The sequence below is a fragment of the Cydia pomonella genome, chromosome 3 (assembly GCF_033807575.1).
Source record: "Cydia pomonella isolate Wapato2018A chromosome 3, ilCydPomo1, whole genome shotgun sequence".
Classification (NCBI taxonomy): domain Eukaryota; kingdom Metazoa; phylum Arthropoda; class Insecta; order Lepidoptera; family Tortricidae; genus Cydia; species Cydia pomonella.
The window spans coordinates 4236995-4260132 of NC_084705.1; the positions used below are offsets into that span (position 1 = coordinate 4236995).

The following is a 23138-nucleotide window of genomic DNA, read 5'->3' on the forward strand; positions in this document are numbered from 1 at the left end:
TGTTTGCTGAGCGATATATGCTCGAGTTCGTCGGGAGTGATTTTTCACAGACTGACGTGACATAAGGTAGATTATAAAAGTCATATTTTCATAGTAATGTGTCATGTCATGTTTCATAGTATGTTGACAAATATACACTGCCTTGATGCAAAGTCTGTGAACAGTTAGCGTGGTCCGACTCTAAACCATTGCATCAATGTCGGGTGGAGCAAATGACGTTGAAGGTGATATGGCTATTGCAAAAAAAGTATATACCTATGATAAACAAGATCCACGCTTAATTTAGCATTATTTATAAATTATTTGTAAGCATTGATTCCATAAAATATTTTTGTAAAAGTATTAAAGTTATATTGATCAATTAACATAATAAGTGTTTAAACTATATCTTGAATGATGCTGATGATCTTATGATGTACATTAACTACACAATTACACATAAATTGTAAACAAGTTCACAGAGTAACAACAGTTAGGCCCTCAGCGTCGCGTAAGCGTATCGTAAAAACGTTACGAGTACGAGAAGCGTAGAGTTCTGGGCACTTAGCATTGCGTAAGTGTATACGTGTTATAAGAATTATTATGTTCCTGCTATATCTTGTATATACATTGTCTTTTATCAATTAATTTGTATAGTGCCTTCGCTTTCACTGTAATGCTGTACAAATTTTGTATGTAACAATAAATAAATAATAAATAAATAAGTGAAATCCTAGTTAAAATCATGGCGTCACCTAGCGTCAGATGTCTTCGACGGATGTATCATAGATCGTAGATCTTACTTTCTCTTCAGATGAAGATTTTTTATGGTTTGATTATGTCAGAAGTTTTTTGTTTTACGCGTGTATTACGCTACGCCTGTCGAAATGACGCTTAGGCACTCAGCACACGGCGCGTAAGCGTAAGCGTATCTTCAAAACGTTCGAGTACGAGACGCGTAGAGTCACGTATCGCGTAAGCGTAATCGCTTTTCTAAGTGAAATTTAATGAGTTTAAATCATGTAGTCGCTGGAGTCGCTGAAGTTGTATACGTGCTCGTAGTTCTCTCGTTCTACGCGCGTATTACGATACGCTTACGCATCTCATACGCTTACGCACCGTGTATAATCTGTAAATATATATTTACGTATAATATGTAAATTTTATGAATAAATAATTGAATTGAATTGAAATGTACCGAGAGCCTTCCGCGTCTCTTACGCTGACGCGCCGTGTGTCGATAGCCTTAGTCTCTTATTACAAACATAATTTCAGCTAAAGATAATGTTATAGACTTATAGCACTTATAGCACTAAAAGAAGGATATTTAGTTTAATATTTTTAATAGGTAGTTAAGAAGTTTTACTAGTGCTAAAATAACATAATATAATATACGTATTGGCTTAAAAAAAGAAAATAACTTAACATTAATAAAAAAAACACAATACAATTATCCCTGTGTGCATTACAGTTAAGCAGTTCAGCGTTATGCTTCCCTCTTCTGAGCAAAGCACTGATATTCTGCTGGAATCCGGGTCACGTTAAACATTTTTATTACTGACTACAATTCAAAATGGCTTGTGTGATGTGTATCTATATAAGCATGTACATATGTGGCTTTCCATTCGTGAAGGGTCCTTGCAAATCGAGCATAAGGACACTTTAGGCATGGAACGCCACATAATAATCGTCGCCTTACTAGGCACCCCCATAGCATAAGCTTTGCTTAGTTTGGGGCTAGGTCGACCTGTGCAAGATTGTCCTTAAAATCCCTATATATATATATGTACCTATGGTGTGTCAGTTCAATTATGTCACCCGTATTTCCAGGTCTAACATATTCGTTCATCCCGACTGCGCGCGGCAAACCGCTCCTCATGGTAGATGGCTACACTTTCTCTCTGAACCGCGAGTCTTCTGACAACAGCTTGTACATCTGTTCACGATACAAGTCGTCCAGCTGCAAGTGTACTTGTAAACTCAGCGCTGCTGGAAAACTAGTCAAGTTCAGGGAACATAACCATGATCCCCCGAAATATATTGTGACGCAGACCGGATCGTATTTAAAGATCGCTTCGTAGGGAAAGTTACTATAAAACTTGCCTATAATATTTGAAATGTGCTAACCAACTGAAGATGTTAACTTCAAAGAAAAACAAAAATAGACGGTAATATATAAATAAAAAAAAGATTTCGAAGAATTGGGAATCTCTTTCGGCGACAACCGTATTAACCTTGATGTAGGTCATGAATATCATGAGATTGTAATTATTGGTAGTCTAAACTGAATTTGGTGACAAATATATATAATTCACAATTATGTTCTATCTGATGTCAATTATGTTCAATATTTCTTTATTTTTCGTACAATAAGGTGGTTACTTACTTACTTCCATTAATAAAGAAATTTGGCTTGTGTTGGTGTACGTGGTGTACATAATATATGTTTATATAACTCTTCTACATATAAAGTATACTTAACGTAATGAAGTGATAATATCTATCGATAGATAGCGGTATTAAAAAGAGTCAGTGTCAGATTGTATAGTACCTGTAAATAAATAATTTGCAAATAAGACAATAATAAGAATATACCGAGTACTTAATACCTGATTAAAGTGTTGATCTACAATAAAACTGAACCATGTGTCTATCAAGGCATCGTTTAATTTATTCCTTTATTCCTCTGCCTTGTTATCTTCTCTGCTACATTTAGATATTCAATACACTTTGAAAAAAGTCATTAACTTTTAATTTTAGATTCCCCAGGCGTCTACGAGCTAATCCCAACCAATAGAGGCAAATACCTTTTAATGTTAAACGGTTTCACCTACTCACAAATGAAACAAAGTAACAACTACTACTGTTCTAAAAAAGACACTGGCTGCAAGGCACGAGTTAAGTTGGATACAGAGGGCATGATCGTACAGTACTCTACGGAGCACACTCATCCACCTCCAAAATACATGGTTACTCCAGGAGGACAATATGTAAAGATTTAGTAAAGTAAAAACAGGAGACTGATCTAAGATAAGAGCTCATGCGCCCTTCGCCTAAATGCATGGACGGCAATAGGTGCAGATACCAGTGAAATACGAGACTGGACATATAGTACTCTACCTCTAAAATGTACATGTATTCAAAGATATGCACAATAGGAAACTGATCGTTACGTATTCTACAGAGCACATGCACTTCCATTACACATTATTATTTTTTCCTTTTATTGTATCTTTACCTGTCCCTTATGTACAATAAAGTGTTTACATACATACATACATACTACCCACTAAATCATTTTTTAGGGTTCCGTACCCAAAGGGTCAAACGGGACCCTATTACTGAGAACGGGACCCTATTATTTCTGTTGCCGCTGTAACAACAAATACTAAAAACAGAATAAAATAAATATTTAAAGGGGGCTCCCATACCACAAACATAATTTTTGCCGTTTTTATAAATAATGGTATGGAACCCTTCGTGCGCGAGTCTGACACGCACTTGCCCGGTTTTCTTCTCACACTGATCACCTGGTAGTACGAGAAAATGTAGTCAGCTTGTGCAGCATCCCGAATCAAAATCGAAGAGGTTAATTTGTAAATGCCCATTGTTGAGTACTAGTAATTATGCTTTAAAATACGAAAACGATATAGTGGCTTTCTAAGTAGGTATACATTTGTGAGCTGTGACATTCCCACCTAATTTAATGAAATAAATTGTATGATTTTTTTTAACAAACGCGTATGTTTTATTGATTTTTGTATTATAAAAAAATATTCGACCTTACTCAATATACATGAACTTATATATATGTAATATAAATATGTGATCTTCAGTTTTAGATTTTCTAAAGAGATCAGTCAGGAAAGTTAGGCTGACTCACGAGGAAAAGTTAGAAAAGAAAAGGGTGCAAGCACGTTTGCTAAGAGCTCGAATTAAGAAGGATCCTGTAAAATATGAAAAATTAAAGGAGAAAGAGCGAGCCAGAAAGCAAGAAAGAAAGAGACAGGGGAAAGTCTTGTCTATTAGTGAAATGTCGCCAGCACAGAGATTTGCCATTAGAAAGCAAAACAGAGAAAGGCAAAGACGCAGTAGACTTCGAAGAAAATTGGCATCTTCTAAAACTCCCGAAGAAGATAGTGATTGACCACACATTTTTATTTACTAGACTTCCATAAACGTTAATCAATTTCCTATTGTTATAAATTTGGAGTCAGTAAATAATGTTAAATTAAACGTGAATCTTGTCTTATTATATTTGCTCTTTTGCTTCATCGTCTTACTTAGATCACCGTTTAGAGTTGGACCACTTTTTAAAGTAACACGATTACGACTTACTTTTTTTCATATTTGGCCTCCACATTTCGAACGTGACGTTACGTTCATGGTTACAGGCAGACTGGCGTTGTATCAACATCTTCATGAACGTATGGTCACGTTCGAAACGTCAGGCCATATATGAAAAAGGTAAGTGTACGCGATTAAGTCACGTATTCGTTTTAAAATTATGCATTTGAAATGTTTATTTTCAGGTGTTCCATACGACATCGTAACATCACAAAGGGGCAAAAGTCTGCTTCTCGTCGGTGGCTACACTTTCTCCAAAATCAGCCACAACCAGTGGGTCTGCTCGACCAAGAACTCCAAATGTCACGCGAAGCTTCGGATGGACTATGGGACTATTGTGAGCATTTCTAACGAACATTGCCACCCGCCTAGGAAATATGTGAGGACTGCTACCGGGCAAATGATACGAGTAGATTAAGAGGAAAGGGGATTACCACTTCTCCAAACAAACGTAGTCCTCATTTTCCTCATTTGGATATTGACATTATGGAAAATATTTATTGCATAATTTGATGTATATTAACGATAGCTATACCCCTACGTTTGACTTTTCTCCATTTTTTGATTATTGTAAAAATTAGGAGCGTAAAACTAATTTCATACAAATTTTTAAATGAGCCTAACACTTATAATAATTAAAATATCGAAAAAAATATATAGGGGATATAAGCTGTGGTTGATATACAGCCAATTGTGTCTAAATATTCCCAGTAATGTTAATATCCAGAGAGGAAAATTAGGACAACGTTTGTATGAAAAAGCGATTTTGCGCAGGACCTCCTCTTTCATCTTGTCGATAGGTTAAAAACCACAAGGGCATGGGCATAATTGACGGACAGACTCACGCCAATCGGCAGTGAATAGTGAAAAATCCTCACACAAAAAAGTGCAAACTTTATTAGAGGACCCGCAAAATTGCAGTTTTAATTTTGAATTTCTACACATTTGAATGAAGAAAATGCATTGAAAACAATTACACGTAAACTAGACTATCGGCCTGATTGGAAGAATGATTAGGACAGACACGTTTAAGATCTTTAAAAGATCGATAACTAAACGACATGTCAAAATTGACGTTTCTTAATGACATTGGTTGCCCGAATCGAGCTGCTTCTGTCAATTATACGACATACAAACGATATCTAAATGAGCACTTATCTAAACCAGTACTCGTTATCTTATCTTTATCGTATCTCATTCTTCGAATCGGGCCGTATATTTCCGAGAGCAAACTCTAAGAAAAACCTTAAAAGGTTAAGTTGTCTCGATAGGAAAAAATCACGAAAACATGTCTAATTTTCATTTATTTTCAATTGGATACTGTTACCCTGCATATATATTATTATAGCAGTATAATTTAAGTGTAAAATACCTAGCTAGTGATATAGCCGAAGTATTTGACTCGCGTAATTTTAATCAGAAGTATATACTCGTACTTTCTGAGTTACTGAGGAAAAACGTTAAAACCCGCGCGATCGTCCAATCTTTCGTCTCAAGTTTCGCATTTCAATATTTTTTATTCCTTCCTGATTTGCTAGGTTAAAGCGCCCTTCTAGCGATGATAGACAATTTAGTGCATCCCATCCTTAAATTAAAAAAAAAAAATACCGCTACGTCCGGTCCTATAGATGTATCCACTCCGCTGTTTGTGGAGTAACATTGTGCAACACGGTAAGATTAGGTAACTTACATTATTGTTGCAGTTCCACAGTTACTCTACAAAAGTTGACTGCGGTGTTGATACAGTGGATACACCTTACAATACACCTTGTGTCCGCGCTACATTTATGTGAAGTAGAAGTAGCAGGAATTGATAGGATTTTTTTTTCACAAAAGCTAGTGCCTATTATTTGTATATCTTTCCCAACACGGAACAATGGTGGCCCGGACCTGCAGGAGGCGTGCGCGGAGCCAAAGCCAACACGTAGACTCCCGTTTGACACTTTAATGAAATGTAAGGGGTACCCCGAGCGGATGCTGCCCTTGCCCGTGTCATGGGACGCACGCAGAGGTGCCGCCAGGGTGTGACGGCTATTTGAGATTTGATCGCATCTAAAATGAACTGGGTTATTGGGTGAACTCGATGGACTATTAGATATTATTGTTGTAGTTCGTTCGTATTATTTTACTTCAGATAAGCTTATTTATAGTTAACGCTTAAACAAAATAAAATGATTTTATTTTTAACTCTTTTATAGATATGTGTAGTTGTATTTAGTCACACTGGTAATTTATTTTCACGCATATTCTAAGTTATATAATAAATAAATATTGAATTTAGTTTGAAGCATTCCTTTATTAATGCGCTCATGTTATTTATTTAACAACTAGATTGTAATTTGTAACATACTTATTTAATATATTTTTGTGGTTAAGTAATATGTTGTAATAAATATTAATATCTATATTTTTGACTGACTGTTCCAATAAAAACGTCTTTGACATAAAATCGTATATATTTCTATACCTACCTGCTTCAATCCCCGCTTCAAAACAGTCTTCTTCTTCCTCGCATTGTCCCGGCAATTTGCCACGGCTCATTGGAGCCTGGGGTCCGCTTGACAACTAATCCCAAGATTTGGCGTTGGCACTAGTTTTTACGAAAGCGACTGCCATCTGACCTTCCAACCCAGAGGGTAAACTAGGCCTTGTTGGGATTAGTCCGGTTTCCTCACAATATTTGCCTTCACCGAAAAGCGACTGGTATAGTACATTACGATACAAGTGCGAAAAATAGGAAATTCGAAACGAGTGGCGATAAATTAAAACACGACCGAAGGGAGTGTTTTAAATCGACACGAGTTGCGAATTACCTATTCGCACATGTATCGTACAACGTTTTACAGTACATATGGCCCTTTAAATGTTCGACACAGTAACGTAATATGCTACTTCTCGCACTAGTGCTATAAAGTAGCCCCATATGTACTGTAAAATATCAAATGATATTTCGTACATAAGTTCCGAAAAACTCATTGGTATGGGCCGGGGATTGAACCCGCGACCTCCGGATTGCAAGTCGCACGCTCTTACCGCTAGGCCACCAGCGCTTCTTCGAAAAAGTAATAACATTAAATGTATCAGAAGTATATGTTTATTTTACTACTTAGTTTATTAATTTATCAAATGACCAAAACAATACCTTAAAAATAGTCCAGTTTATCTTAAAGATATCCGCAACGCAGGCTTCATCAGGTTGGCTACAGATTCAAGTCAGCAACATATTTCGTCCTACCCCTAAAGCTTAGGACCTAAACAAACCAATGATGATATCCGCAACAAGCTTCTCAATTAATCATCATCATCCTCTTAGCGTTTGTCCCGTACGGGGTCCGCTTTCCTACTTTACTCCTTTCATTTCGGTCTATCCTCGACATGGTCTTCCTATAACCCACAGGCTTTTACATCTTTGGCCATGACATTGCGCCACCACTGCCTTGGGCTCTCAATTAAAGTTAATAGGTTTATCAATGAACGCCTTTAACTAAACTACTCTGTTCTCTGATTTAATATGAAAGGCACTAATAACACAGCTGTTTCTTCCAGCCCTGAACTACGACTACGTGCTGTCTCAAAAAGGGAAGAACCTGCTCCTCATAGGAGGCTACACATACTCTAATATCAGGAATTCGGAGACGTGGAAGTGCTCAACAAGGAGGCCGAAATGTGACGCGAGGCTGAAAATGGACAGTCACGGGAAGGTGATATTTGTGATTGAGAAGCACTCGCACCCGGCTGAGGTGCATAGCGTGGAGCATAGGAGGAATTTGAGGGCGAGGAAATAAAACAAAACTTAATTGAGGTATCTGAGGTACTGTGAAGAGAGGCTAATTGGATATTCTTTAGGGTATCCGAAGCTGTGGAAATTAAGGTTTATGATAATAGGTATATTTTTAGTTGACATGACGAATAGCGTGAAGAACAAATCAAATGGGGTGGTATACATTTTTCAAAATAAAATGTTAATACTTATGAATAAAAGAGAGAATGCATAGCAACTATAGCAAGCCAACATCTTAGAATAAATATGACTGCTGCAGGTCCGTAATACATGTATCTCAAGGGCAAGTTGCACCAACTTCACTTGACGGACTGGGGGCATAGCCAAAATGACAATCGTTTGCAGAAAACGAAACGAAAGGCTGTTATCTCTCTATCACTCTTCCCTTTTTTTTCTTTTTCTATTTATTTTTAAACAAACAGTAATACAAAACTTATACACAAAAAATGACCTATAGTTTCATATGTTGAGTTGAAATAAAATATAAATAGGTCCTATTACAAATAACAAAATGACTTAAATGGGAGAATCAACTTTTTAGCGTCACTCGTTGCCATGGTTACGATTAGTTGTCCAGGGGACAAAAGTTCATTGAAATACAGATTTTATGGTACTTAAATGTATTAAACTTGCGTTTTTGTGGTAGTTATAACCAATGTCCATAATGGGCCCCCTACTAAGCATGTTAATAGAACGGCATACAACGTCTCTTCAAACAAACTGTGCCACTGTTGTCCCTTGGACAACGGGACAGGATAACAAAACAAAAAAAGTTGATTCACCCAAATATGTATTTTATAATAACAAATACTATACTTGAAATATGTAAATCAGTGATTTGATACCTTTATTGATGTTGTTTGATCGATGTTTAATTGTGTATTTAAAAAAAAACAAACTATCACCATGTATAGGTATGTTTTCCCAAAACCCATCTTATGTTAATTATTCTACAACAATGCATCTTAGTTAATATGAACTAGATTATAGTTAATATGAGCTTATAGTTAAATTAACGTAAACGTATCGATGTCATAGTTTTAAAGAGGCATTTATGAAACTTGAAAACTGAAACTGAAGGAAGAAAAGGTAATTTAATTATGTAAACTGCTTTTAATTTTGAAAATCGTAGAAGAATTTGCGCAAGTAAATCGTTGAAATGAAACGTGACGAGATTGAAAAAAGTATTAATTTGAAGGTTAAATCTAGATTATATTAATCTAGAAAGCTTTTGAATCTAAAACCAGTTAACTTAATTACGTTACATTTCGTAAAAAGTAATTATATGTATGATAGTGATCTGAATGGTGCACGAAAAGTGAGGTTTTTTAAAGTATATATAGTTATATATCTAAGATGTATTAAATCCTGTAGGTTAACGTATTAAATAATAACATGTCTGATTAACTTGAACTGGTAGAGCTTGGAAATATTTACACTTTTTTTTGCGTAATGTTTTAAATACGTAATATGTTTAATTATTATATTTTACAACACAAGAAATTAATGTATGATGAAAACCAGTCTTAATAAGTACGAGTAAGTAGGTATATTTATATAAGGTACCTATTTATTTCATATAAAATATCTACATGAAATGCTCGATTATCGTTTTGAGTCAATATTATGTAGAAATCGTAGTTTCTATTTATACATATTTTGTGAACGGTAAAATCGTTTTTTTGTTAGATGTTATTAGTTTAAGATTCGTGATAAATAAATGTATGAGGAGTTTGCCTCACACTTATGTGTATTTATGTCGCCTAAGACGCCAAACCTTCGATTAGTTTTTATCTATTTTTCTTAATTTATTCCATTCCTTTTGACGACCAGTTTGGCCTAGTGGGTAGTGACCCTGCCTACGAAGCCGATGGTCCCGGGTTTAAATCCTGGTAAGGGCATTTATTCGTGTGATGAGATTTGTTCCTGAGTCATGGGTGTTTTCTATGTATTTAAGTATTTTTAAATATTTATATATTATATATATCGTTGTCTAAGTACCCTCAACACAAGCCTTATTGAGCTTACTGTGGGACTTAGTCAATTTGTGTAATAATGTTCTATAATATTTATTTATTTATTCCTATTTATATTTTCGTTCTCCCATTTTGTATACTGGATTTATTTACCTACCTTACCTTTTCGTAATAATAGTTTCTTTGTTATAGTAATGATACAGTACATCTCAGTTGGCCTTAAGAGAGCCAGGAAGAACCGTATTTCCCGTACGATAATGCTGTTAATGGCCGAAGGATACACTTTTTCATCGTCGTCAGAATATCATTGGTACTGCTCCAAGAAAGCTGATGGTTGTAAAGCGAGGATCTTCTTCAATAAGCAGAAGACGGAGTTTAAAATGTACTTTAATCAGCATGATCATAAGAAGCCTACTTATACGTTGGGTCATGGAGGGTGTTATCATAAAGTTAGTGATTAAAGATTCTTGGGTTTAGATGTCCCCTTAAATCAGTTACCTATACGAAATAATGTTTTGAAGACAAGAATGAAGTATACAATGTGTGCCATTTAAACGTTTGTACTAATTTACGAATAGTTTTGGGTTATTTGACTGTGATTTAATTTGGAAGTCCGACTAATTTTGATCTCCTTTGAGTGTTAATCAAGTATAGGATATGCAGCCATAATTATAATTTGTGATTTTACTCATGTTTTTAAAAACAATACTAATTTCTTGTATTTTTTTTTATTCAAGCATTTAATGCTCGGCCAAAATTGTGATTTTAATATACGATTTACTATGAAAATTATCAAAGTCCTTTCAATTACTCGAGAATAATTTGATACAAAAATATTGAATACACTTGTACCTTATTAAGTATTTTTTTAATCAATGCGCATGTGTTTGCAGTAATCAAGTTCATAAAGATCAAAGGAAATAAGACACTGCTCATGGTAGACGGCTATACCTTCACGAAATCCACCCCCTACCACTGGTACTGTTCTCAACGGAACTACAAGTGCTGCAAAGCTAAAGTGACTCTCAATTCCAGCTATCAGGTAGTCCTATGTTACAATGTACATAATCACGATAAGCCCCATTATGTGTGTCGTGATGAAATCTATGTTAAGTTGCGTTGAGGTCTGGATTGAATTTCCTTTTGATACCTATAAAAGTAAAATACGTTAGCTATATGCCTACATTTGTAATATTTATCGTTCAAATTATTTTATCGTTTTATTTATTGTTGTTATCTCTAATAAATATGTTCAGATTGTGTTCGTATTTCATAAGTTGAATTATATTACAAAATTTTCTTGCCATAACTATTTTATAATCTTATGCATTTTTTTATATTTTCAAATATCAAGCCTCTTTCTCGTCTCTTTGTGTTAGTTTCATTTGTTCCTGTTTCAATGTTGATCTTCAATTTCTTTTATTGCTTCTTCATGATTTTCTTATTCACAGGCGATTTTCATTTTATCTACATCGGCAAGAATAAGAGACTGCTGATGGTGAACGGCTATACATTCGCACAAACTTCTCCAAGGCATTTCTACTGCTCCAAGAAGGCCAAGGGCTGCAAGGCACGTGTTTTCGTCAACGCTGATGAGACCGAAGTCACATTCAGTGACAATAATCATGATCATGAGAAACCTGTTTACAGACAGGTTGGGGACGGCTACTATATTAAAATTTGTGGATAAAGATTCTGTTTTGAGCGGATGAAGTGGCTTACATAACATTAACGATGGTCTGCTGATACGCCTTTTCTGGGAATACAGTTGTCTTAGTAAAGTATAATCTAAAAGTAAATTTAAAAAAAGAATTGTGTTTCACCAGTGATACAAAACTCGCAGAAATACAAAACATTACAATGGTTGTAAATTGGATTGCCATGAAATGTACAATGTTCCGTGCCAATCGTATTTTTATTTATTTAATAGGACTTATTAAATTAATTTTTGAATAAAGCGCAAAGTAAAATATTTATATTTTTTTAAATACTACTGTCCTAAAGAAGGATTGTAACATACATATATATTATAAGTTATTGATTGACTAATTGATACATATCTCAATTGAATTTGATGAGTGATAAACAAATCTTATCTGGTATTTGTAATAAATTTAAATCTCTAATCTAATTGAAGATAGATATCTACAATTAATTACACAATTTAAAACATGGGGGCTTGCTGGATAGTTATTGGCAATCATTTACAGTTTTTCTTTAATATATGTTTTAGGTGGAAAATTTATCGAAATGGGCTCAAGAAAAACAAAAGCATTCTTGAAAGACGGTTTCACCTACACCCAAACTTCTAGTGGTAACTGGTATTGCAGCAGGAGGAACAACAAATGCAAAGCGAGAGTGAAAATTGTTAACTTTGAACATACTAAAATTGTGAATTATAGTTTTATTCACAAGGAGCACAATCATGAGCCAAGTGTCATGAAATTGACTAAGTATGGATATTATATACGCGATCCGTACGGGAGAAGTCCGATGCCGGCGGTTAACAGACAAGTACCTGTACCGGTGGTTGACAAGCCGATATCTCCACCCGTGGCTGACAATATAGTGTCTTTACCGATTGCTGACAATCTACTGTGTGTACCCGATTTAGATTTATAATATATACATGTAACAACATTTCATTGAATTTCATTAAGTACCAGTTGTGTTTTTTTTTCTTTATAGTGTTATTTTAAATAGTACTTTGTACTTTCTATTCATATTTTATGAGAGGTAGTAGCGGAATTATTTTTTCATCATACTTGCTCCAAAAAGATGTTATTTCATGTAAGTGTACTGAAGGACAAAGGCCTATATTGTTCCCGCGGGAGTTATAGATTGGGAAAAAAAGCTATAACTCCCTAGGGAGTTATAGATTTTTTTTTTTTAATTATATCACTAATTCATACAAACCAATTAGCATAAATGAGTTTTACTTTTGAAATACTGACTTTTATAATTTAATGTTTTTGTTTATGTTTAAAAATATTTAATTTTATTAATTTAATAGGCGTTTAAAATATTTTTACATAATTTTCTTTCTTGTGGCTGAATGTCAAATAGATACAAATCTATTGATCTGTGCCTTCGATGCCTAACCTGTCAAGAAATGACAATATGGCGGACGAATGTTTGATATGTCACCATATTTAAGAATTATTTTTTTCTATGCAAGTGTTATGAAAAACATTGTGTGTAACTCCGGGGGTAAGAATATTTCAAACTCGGGTCTCTCATTCCCTCCAGCCTGCGCTGCGGCTGTCGGGAATTACCACCCTCGCTTCCAAAATTATACTTACCCCCTCGTTACGTTGCACAATGTACTAATTTGCACACTGCGAATTTGAATTCACTGGCCTTACATACGCGCAGAGCTTGTTGGTTAAATTATGATGTATTGTCAGTTTTTAAAGAAAAAATCTCTGTTTTAGATGGCATATTTATCGAAATAGGCTCGAAAAGAGCGAGAGCATTCTTAAAAAATGGTTTCACATATACTAAGAGTTCTAGTAAATTCAACTGGTGTTGCTCTAAGAAGAATAAAGGATGTAAAGCGAAAGTGAGAATCATTCCGGGGTCTGATGATAAAGCAGTGAAGAGCAGCTATGTCAATAGGAAACACAACCACGAGCGAAGTCTATTGATACGTACTAAGGGTGGATATTATATACGCAATACAATATCTATACCAGTTGAAGATTGTATACGACTCAGCAAAAATCTTTGTAAAAATTGAAACTATTGTGGTATTAATGTTAAAATACATGCTGTTACGCGAATTTGACAGAGATAAAATCTTGACCATTGTATTTTAGTTTTAATATCAATTTGACTAACGATACTTAAATTGTGTTGTTTTTCGGTGCATATCGTTTTGTGTTAAAAATAAGTTCTTTTTTTATTTATAGAACAATTACAAATCATGAGTATTCTGATACTGATTTTCGCTTTAGCGTGATGAATCAATTGTTTGTGATGTTCAATAAACAGGATGTGTAATCTTTTTTAACTTTGTATGCTGTTTTAATTCATCAAATAATCTATGAATATAGACGATTGTTGGTTGGTTGTTTTTAAGAACAAACGCTTCTCTTCTCCTTTCAGGAGGTACATTTATCGAAATAGGCAAGAAAAGAGCAAGAGCGTTTATGCATGATGGTTACACTTACACCAAGTGTGCTAGTGAATTCAACTGGTATTGTTCTAAGAAGAATCAGCGATGTAAGGCGAAAGTGAGAATTATTCCCGGTTTTGATGAAACTGCGGCGAAGTGCAGCTATATCAATAGCCAACACAATCACGCACGAAGTATCTTGAAACGTACAAAGGAAGGGTATTATGTACGAAAACCAATACCGACTGTGGTTGAAAAAGTTTTTCTTTAATTTCGTAGGTACTTGAAGCCAAACTGCATATGTTGCAGCTCTTGTTGATTTCCTTTTAAAATGCAATATAATTTGAAGAAACGATCACAATTCAATAACGAAACTAAAATATACTAGTCAACGCCTGTTTGGTAATAATATATATATATAGTCCTCCTCATCGATTTCGATGACGGCGACCTCAGCAATTACGGATTACGCCGATTATGGGCCCTAATGTGGCTAGCCAGGCCGAACTTGGTCTTAAAGACTCTTTTGCAGGTGTTACAATATAGTTGACCAGACGCGTTGTATGTACGAGTATGTATTTTTATAGGCAGACGTCCGGTTTATTATCCCATCGCCCAGTATTTATTCCATCGCTTTTACCCAATAGCCTAGTTCATTTTAGACTCCTTCCACTCTCAATAGTCCTTACACCCTTGCGGGTACTGCCTCCTCGTGCGTCTCATAACACGGGCAAGGGCAGCAATGGCAGCATCCGCTTGGTGTACCCTTTACATTTCATTCAAGTGTTAAAACAGCCCCTACGTGTTATGCTTCAGCTCCGCGCACACCTCCCAAAGGTCTGGAACACCATTGTCCCGTGATAGGGAAGATATACTTATGTTTCCTACATATATTGTTCGTCGACTAATATTTTTATTATTGTTTTTGTCTCAGGGGTATATGTTTTCGTGTGACTTGTAAATGTAAACAAAGACGTAGTTTAAATACAAATAGCTATGTACTTTAGAACATCTCTTGTATTAATAATGTTGTATAAGTATTTTAAATTTTAGTCTAAGATTACACTTTGTTTAGGAAGCACTGGTGGCCTAGCGGTAAGAGCGTGCGACTTGCAATCCGAAGGTCGCGGGTTCAAACCCCGGCTCATACCAATGAGTTTTTCGGAACTTATGTACGGAATATCATTTGATATTTACCAGTCGCTTTTCGGTGAAGGAAAACATCGTGAGTAAACCGGACTAATCCCAACAAGGCCTAGTTTTACCCCCTGGGTTGGCAGGTCAGATGGCAGTCGCTTTCGTAAAAAGTAGTGCCTACGCCAAATCTTGGGATTAGTTGTCAAGCGGACCCCAGGCTCCCATGAGCCGTGGCAATATGCCGGAACAACGCTAGGAAGAAGAAGAAGAAGATTACACTGTGTTTAGGCAAAATTTGTAGGTTTCTTCAACATTTTTAACCAACAAAGGTTGTGCCATTTCCGCATTTACCTCCGAGATATTACTTAATAAAGTAGCGTAATATTGTACAATGTGGTTTTTCATTAATAATAATAGAATATTTAATTAATAATAATAGAATACAATACTCTTTTTTTTAATAAATATTATAGGACATTATTACACAAATCTCAATAAGGCTTGTGTTGAGAGTACTTAGACAACGATATATATAATATATAAATATTTATAAATACTTAAATACATAGAAAACACCCATGACTCAGGATCAAATATCCATGTTCATCACACGAATAAATAAATGCCCTTAACAGGATTTGAACCCGGAACCATCGGCTTCATAGGCAGGGTCACTACCCATTAGGCCAGACCGGTCATCAAACTCTTTATTGCATAAGTATATTATTTTCGATTAAGTCCCGTATTCGTTTTAAAACTATATTTTTTCTCTTTCAGGAGGCACATTCATCCAAATCGGTCCAAAAAAGGCAACGGTATTTTTGAAAGATGGCTACACTTATAACAAGTGTGGTAAACACACTTGGTATTGCTCAAAAAAGTTTAAAGGATGCAGGGCAAAAGTGCACATTGCTCCTGGTCCTGATAATACAGAAGTTGCGAGGTGTACAGGTGATCACAATCATGAAAGGAATATTTTGAAACTTACTGAAGACGGGTATTATTTTCGGCCAGGAGCTCTTGGACGGAATCCAAAACCTCTAACTATACCTTCAACTGTGGAAAAAGCATTTTCATGCTCGGAAACATGGCAATAGATGGTTTTAATCTTGACTAGAAAGTAGCGCTTAGTTCTAAACCTGAACTAACAGTCAATGTTTAAGTTGTTTTAGTATCAACATATCAGTGAGTTCATTAGGTAATTTATGGTAGGGCTTTTAATCCTTTTAAAAATAAGGTTGTTTATATATAAGGCGCTTTTAGGCGTTAATGAAAAAACGCCTTTAGCTATTTTATTAATTAATATTAGTATATTATTGTAGAGGTCGGATTTTTTTTTAAATCTTGGTGAGGGCTTATAGCCCCATTTATGGAGATTATGGTTGCTGATTCTATTTAGTGTAACCCAGATTTTTCGTGTCTCATCAAGCCCGGGTAGTTCTTTTGTTGGGTGCATATCGGCGATAGAAATTTGTGACTGAGTATATTACCCTTCGTCCATTCTGAGTTAACACAAAAGCTTTCTGGGCCTATATAAGCGTTGGGTAACTCTGGAAGTTCTATTAATGCCCTAAAAATAGGAGCTATAACCGGCTATAACCCCGTAGTAACAACAGATTGGGCGCACATTTTCATTACCTTAGGTTGTAAAACGGCGCTACAATAGGGTTAAGGGTTGAAATAAGAGGTAGAAGGGCACTATAGTAATGCTAGTATAGCGTTTATTAAGTACGTAAGTAATAGGATGGCGAATAAGAGACTATTAACTATTTAAGTAGTAGTGTAGGTTCATATATATGTTACTTTCAGCTTTAGATATCATCATTTCCGGTCAACATTTGTAACACTCAAGAAAGGTACATTATTTGCCTTTGCCACTATCTATTTTGGTTGCAAATGTTTCCATATTTGTATTATTACTTGTCAGCTTACCTTGTAACAACTTGAAGGGAAATCTAATTGCAAATAAATAAATTTAAATATTATAGTGCATTGATACTGGCGTTCTCGGCGGATTTATGTCATAGCAGGGAAATAATTTACACTGTTAATTACTATAAGTATAAACTATTAACAAAATTTAAAAGGTCTCTTATCTTTTACAAATTGCAGCTTCTTATTATTCGTATAGATGTTATGGTTGTACAATTCACTTTGAGCTATAACACTAGCTGCTTAACATGTATTATAGCGCCCAAAGTAGCAATTGTGGTTCTTAAAGCTATAGCTGAACCTCTTTAACACCTATTTGTCACCACAGCCTGTAGGCTAAGACTAAGTAGCTATTCTAAAGCCGTTATGTCTATAGGTAATAAAAGTGGTACTAATTGTCGCCTAAACAAACATGTTGGGATGTTTTCGTGTGACTTGTAAATGTGAACAAATACGTAGTTTTAATACAAATATCTGTGCGCACAGTGTTTAGGTACAAAATTTAAAACTAACAAAGTTTTCGTGCCATTTGCATTTACTTCCGAGATATTACTTAATAAAGTAGCGTAAAATTGTACAAGGTGATTTATCATTTAACAACCCTGAAGTATTTAATGAATAATAATAGAATACAATTACTTTCTTTTTTGTATTACATATATTTTTATCTTTTTCAGGAGGCACATTCATCCAAATGGGCCCAAAAAAGGCAACGGTATTCTTGAAAGATGGCTACACTTATAACAAGGGTGGTAAACGCAACTGGTATTGCTCAAAAAAGTTTAAAGGATGCAGGGCAAAAGTGCACATTGCTCCTGGTCCTAATAATATAGAAGTTGTGAGGTGTTCAGGTGATCACAATCATGAAAGGAATATGTTGAAACGTACTGAAGACGGGTATTATATTCGGCCAGGAGCTCTTGGACGGAATCCAAAACCTCTAACTATACCTTCACCAGTGGGAAAAGCATTGTCATGCTCAGAAATGGGCTGGTATTTAACTGATCACCAGATATAGTAAAATTTAACATCAAAACAACCTTTTTTACCACCAAAAATAGTAAATGATAACCAAAATCAAAGCTCCATTTTAATCAAACTAACCATTGTTAACCCAAAAATAGTAACTGATCACTAAAATGAAAACCCAATTTTAATGTAAAATTATAACCAAACTTTTTATGTTCATCTTACTATCGTGTTAAAGCAAATAACTCAAAAAGAATCGTTGTTAACCCAAAAATAGTCAATAACCACCAAAATATTAACCACATTTTAATTTATAATGTCATGCAAACATTTAACATTTCGTTATCCTATTAAATTAATCCTATAAATACTTCGTTGCCTTTTTCTGTAGCATTTCGTTTCTGTAAGGGTCGCAGTTCTAACCTAACCCACTTTTCTGACAGAAAATAATGAATAGATTCAGGCGTTACTCTGCGGCAAACCATACTAATTAAAACAAACAATATTACTTTGCTAATCCGCGAATAGATAACGTGCTAATCAATCAGTGCTAACCCGTTATAATTACTTGCGTATTAATTGCATGTAAAGGAAATATTTTTTGTTTTGATTTCTGACAGGAGTTCGGTTCTGTGAGGATCATTTTACTTTATTTGGTAATATGTAATTACGTATACATTTTGTAGTAATCATTTACTATAAAATGTATACATATTACCAAATAAAGTAAAATGATCCTCACAGAACCGAACTGCTTTATTTACTCTTCAAGATTTTGTGATCATTCATTATATTTGGTGTTTGAAAAAAAATTGAAGTGCAGTCGTGATTAGTCGTAAAGGATGTAATTTTAGACCTTACTTTTTTGGTAAGAGTGATTTTTTATTAAGGGTACTAAAGTATTTTATGGTGGTCATTTTAATTGTAGCTTTGGTAATCCGGCAGGAGATAGTTTAAATCTTGACTAGAAAGTAGCACTTAGTTGTACACCTGAACCTAACAGTCCAACAATTATTAATATAACTAGTTGTACTTAATATATACTAATGTGATTTATTTGCATTAGATTCTTCGCCGTCTTTTTGTGTGTTTCTCCCTGGGCTCAAGGAGTTATCTCCTCGAACCTTTTTTCTTCTTGGATCGCCCATTTTCCCTGAAGCTATTCCAGAGGCCTTTGAGGTGCGAAAGCAGCTTCTCCTGACCGCCAGGAAAGCCATTTCTGCGCACGTAGCTCTTTTGTTGTTGCGGGTTTGTTTTGTCGATCCCAAATTGACTTACTTCTTGCGCACCGTACCGTCTTGGCTTTACCCCGTGCATATTGAATCCTTTGATTGTGTGTTAAGGGAGTCATTGAAAAATGAAAATGAAAATGAAAAAATATTTATTACCTTATAAAGTAAAGGTTTACAATTTGACATAAGTGGTTGGAGCTTCCTTTTAGGTGAATGTTACTATTAAATGTTTCCCTTGATTCGAATCAATGGGATCTGGCCTCACTCCCTATTCGGACCGGTGGTCTGGGTATTCGGCGTGCGTGGAATGTGAGCCTGCTGGCCTTCTTGGCCGGCTGGGGTTTGTGGCCTTGTCACTCAAATTTTATCTTCGAATGGTGACGAGGTAGCTATACCTTATGCTGCGGATGCTTTGGCAGCATGGTCGGCTCTCAATCCGGGTACGCTAGTACCGGAGGAACTGGACCGTCAGCGCTCATGGGACGATATAGGGGTAAGGCGGGTATTCAATGGCTTGTTGGAGAATGCGGCGGGTGTGGATAGGGCGAAGCTCAAGGCTGTGTCGAGGCCTGAGTCCGGGGCGTGGCTTCAGGCGCTTCCTTCCCAGCATTTAGCTACCCTTCTTGACAATGACTCGATGCGGGTGGCCGTGGCTCTTCGCCTGGGCTGTACTGTGTGTGAACCTCATGTATGCATCTGCGGCTCTATAGTGGAGAGGGACGGCCATCACGCGTTGAGTTGTTGTCGTTGTGAATGTTACTTCATCATCATGCTATGGATCATAATTTACAAATTATTTACGAAAAACGAAAGAAAAGGAACCTTAGAATTGATTTTAATTGACTTTCTCCCTTTAATATCTTTTTAAATATTGATACTTTCAAAAAGTTTACTGAATCTTTTTTGTAAAAAAAATGTGTAAATTATTTACGTTTAACAAGGTTTTTGCTATTTACGGGTTATTCACGAAAATATAGTAAAATAGACCATAAAATTGATTTTAATAAACTTTCGCGCTTTATTATTTTTTAAATGTTGATCCTAGCGAAAAAGTGCACTGAATCTTTCGATTAGGCAATTTTATATATATTATTTACGTTACAGAAATTTTTTTGCTATGGGCCACCGTTTACGAGTTATTTAAGAAAAACTGAAAAAAGGGACCTTTAAACCCGTTAAAAACGTGCTTTGTGGAGCATCTGGGGGAGGCCTATGTCCAGCAGTGGACTGCAACAGGCTGACGATAATGATGATGAAGTATCGTTGGTGGCGTGGTAACCTTCCTGGTTACCACGCCACCACGCCTTGAATGATGTCGTACGAAGGGCGTTGGTCTCAGCGAATGTGCCTTGTATGCTGGAGCCACCGGGTCTTAGTAGATCTGATGGGAAGAGGCCCGACGGGTTGACCTTGGTCCCGTGGGAGAGGGGCAGATGTGGGACGCCACGTGCGTCAGCACTTTTGCTGCTTCGCATGTCAGCCGTACTGTGCGTTCGGCGGGGGCAGCGGCTGAGCTAGCGGCGGCTCGAAAGCGGGAAAAGTATGCGGGGACGAACTACCTATTTGTTCCTCTTGCCGTGGAAACCGCTGGCTGCTGGTGTTCTGAGGCCAAGACGTTTATTGGGGAAGTGGGCAGACGTTTGAGAGAGAGTGGTCATGACCCTCGTTACGGGTCATTCTTTATGCAAAGGTTGGGCTCCTTTGCATCTGGAGGAACGCGGGGCGAATTTCGGTAATAATTTTTGTGTTTGTTTGTTTTTAATTTAGGTTAAGATTTTTTGTAAGTAGATTTTAAGATTTTCATTTTGTATCTTTGATTATCATCATTATTTGTTAGTAAAGTCTAACAATCTAATGCAAATAAATCACAAGTTGTACTAGGTTTTACTACACTTTTACTTTCCACTGACTGAATCTCAGCGTACCAAGTTCATGAGGACATTTATTTAAGGGACCGCATGGCTTTTAATCACATAAAAAATAAGAAAGCTAAAGAATAGGTAAATTCATCTTGCAAAGCGCTTTTAGGCGTTATTAATAACGCCTGTGGTGTTAATTAAAAAAAGTTTTCATTAGTGGAATGTTACGATGATGGTTGAAATGTTGTTAGTTGTTATGCCGTTACAATTATGATATTTGTTGTAAAATGAATAATAGAAGTAAAATTTGTGTTTTTAAGAAATATTGCTTATGGCTACAGAATTTAAAACCACTGTAAGGTTGGTTGTTTTGAGGGAGAATGTGAAATTGCTGTCTCCTTCAAAACGATTATAAAACATATAATTAAGTGATTTCCTCACAGTAGTAATGAAGAGCGCTTTCTAATAACTCAACCGAAAGTTTAAGATAGCTAATTAAATTTTACCCACTGCACCTTAAGTTAAACATATCTCTGATTAATATACTCACTATAATTAGTGAAATTTAAGTTAGTGTAACTAGCTTTATAACTATTTTGGTATGTCTTTGAATTATTGTTTTTATTATATTCGTAGGATATATGTTATAGGCTCATTAATTTTTATTACTTTTATACTTATTGTTTTCATTATTGATGTACATAGTACAGTCAGCATCGAAAGTAGCGGATGAAACAACGCGCCAAAAATATCTGATATTCCGTATAACTTTTCCAAATGTAGATAATTTTCTAAAATTCGCGTTCAAAAATACATCTTTTACAGTCTTAGTTTTTCTACATTAAAGACATCAATTTTTGTTAAGCTGTTATAGAATGGTAGATGCTTATGAAGCGTTATTTGATCCGCTACTTTTGATGCTGACTGTACATAAGTTGATAATAAAATCAATGCCATACATTTATCTGTTATGAATAAATTTAATGTAATCAATTATAATTATTGTAATCTCAACGGAATAATATACTCTTTAAGTAAATTAGGTGTTGAACTTTATTTTGCTCTCTAAACCATTCCCCCGATGATTGAGTATGAACATCTAGGGCGTTTAGACTGAAGTAATAACATAGTATAATTTTTATTTCTTAATTTTATCTTCAGTGGGAGACGTATTAACCTGTCTGTCAAGCCAAAGAGGCAAGTAGAGAATGCAAACCGGTTTTAACCGAAACCGAAAAAACCGGTTAAAACCGGTTTTTTGACGGAAACCCAAAACCGGGTTTTTAGAATTTGAAAAAAACCGGTTTCGGTTTTTTTCGGTTTTTTTATTTATTTAACTAAGTTGCATGTTTTATTCATTATAAGGGTGTAAATCGGTCCTAAACCGGTTGAATCGACATCAAATCAAATAATGTGGTGTTGTGTTAGTTTGATCAACAAACCAAAAAAATAATTTAATATAATTGGTTTGTTCCTATTCCTAGTTACAAATAACATTAAGTCATTTGACAATTCCCATACAATACAATAAAATAGTCAGATATTCTGTCTTTAATTTCGTGATAAAATCGTGTATATACGAGGGCTGCTATATATATATCCGGAAACCGGGATTACAATCTTCTTAAATAGTATATTTGACTTCCATGGTAAAATTTGAACTTGTTTAAGTACTGGCCGGTATATTTTTTCTTTCTTATTAACGCTAGTGTTTTGTTTTTGACGGGTTTTAAATGTCATCTCGCTGCAAGAATGGAACTCACTCGTGAAAATATTCGTGCTATGATTTATTATGATTTTCGGCGTGGT

At 35.4% G+C, this 23138-nt stretch overlaps 1 long non-coding RNA gene across 1 annotated transcript; it reads left to right on the top strand.

Moving 5' to 3' along the window:
• Positions 1 to 12169: 12169 nt before the first annotated feature.
• On the top strand, positions 12170 to 22371 carry LOC133515853 (uncharacterized). Its single transcript, XR_009799096.1, has 2 exons — positions 12170 to 16288; positions 17947 to 22371. It is a non-coding gene; the product is annotated as an uncharacterized LOC133515853 (long non-coding RNA).
• The last annotated feature ends 767 nt before the right edge of the window (positions 22372 to 23138 follow it).